General features: G+C 24.9%; 1 long non-coding RNA gene across 1 annotated transcript; it reads right to left on the bottom strand.

Moving 5' to 3' along the window:
• Positions 1-421: 421 nt before the first annotated feature.
• On the bottom strand, positions 422-945 carry LOC115034881. The gene is made up of 2 exons (XR_003840119.1): positions 764-945; positions 422-645 (listed from the first exon to the last, which is right to left on the bottom strand). It is a non-coding gene; the product is annotated as an uncharacterized LOC115034881 (long non-coding RNA).
• Between the last annotated feature and the right edge of the window lie 331 nt (positions 946-1,276).

Raw genomic sequence — 1,276 nt, forward strand, 5'->3', positions numbered from 1 at the left:
ATTATCAGTAATAATAATCAGTTCTTTAACTATTTTCTTTTAGTACTTATGTTTTCATTGTTAACTTCATAGTATAGTTACTGTTTTTTTATATTCTCAAAATATATAAAACTGAGATAATATCAGTGATTGATTATTTGAATACACTGTACAATATAATTCACTTTTTATACAGTTAATTTTTTTGTTTAGCGATATGTATGAAAAAATATAAATATAAATCAGGTATTTTATTATTTTTTCAAGTTAAAAGAATATGTAATCTATACTCTATGAAAACATTGAAACATTAGTATATATATATATATTTTTTAAATTTTCTTTTGTTTGCATTTTATTTTTTTCTGTAATTTATAGTTGTAGTTTTTTTAATTTTTTCCAAATATTTTGAACCACTTTGATATGTTTTGAATAGACTGTATTTAATTCACCACGTTGAAGTCATCGGATAACCGAATTTAGATTTACTAAGAATGTTAACGAGCTATTTTAGCGACACATGAAACGATCGAGTAAACAATCGTAACATGGGACCTTTTCACAGGCCACTGGAACTGGTGCCATCTGTACACTAAACCCATTGTATTTCATAGTAAATAATTATTTTCAGAAGGTATTTTCTATGGACATTTACGAATATACAATCTATTATGAAAACAAAGAAGAATATTATATTATATTATATGTATTTGTGTGTGTGTGTGTGTGTGTGTGTGTGTGTGTGTGTGTATTTGTGTACGTGTATGTGCGTGTGTGAACTCACTCAATGATTATGTCCATGTGTCCAGATATTGTTAATAACAGCTATAACACTATGTTACTATTTTACTTTCATCATCCATGATCAAAATGTGTGTAAACAATTAATTTGTTTATTCTAAAACGCCAACTTGATTATAAATAATATGTTCCAAATCTGAAATGTTTGTAATCATAGATAAATAAGATAATAATAAAATGTGGTTTTACTTCAGTATTATTAAATACTTTTTCTTTAAAAAAAATTTGGTCATAATAATATTAACTAGAAATGTATAGATCTGATAATTAAATCGATTATCCAGCATTGTCCACAATTTAATATTGTATATTTTATAAAATATAATTATTATTATTATTATTATTCATGAAAGTATAAAAAAAATTGTAGTTTACTCGGTCATCTGTATAGTTCGACGATTTCGGGGTCGGAACACTAGACCGAATGTCATTGTTGACATAAAATATAATATATTTATCACATATCTACCTAAACGTTTATTAATGTTATCACACA

This window comes from Acyrthosiphon pisum, unplaced genomic scaffold (genome assembly GCF_005508785.2).
Source record: "Acyrthosiphon pisum isolate AL4f unplaced genomic scaffold, pea_aphid_22Mar2018_4r6ur Scaffold_21414;HRSCAF=23926, whole genome shotgun sequence".
NCBI classification, from domain to species: Eukaryota; Metazoa; Arthropoda; class Insecta; order Hemiptera; family Aphididae; genus Acyrthosiphon; species Acyrthosiphon pisum.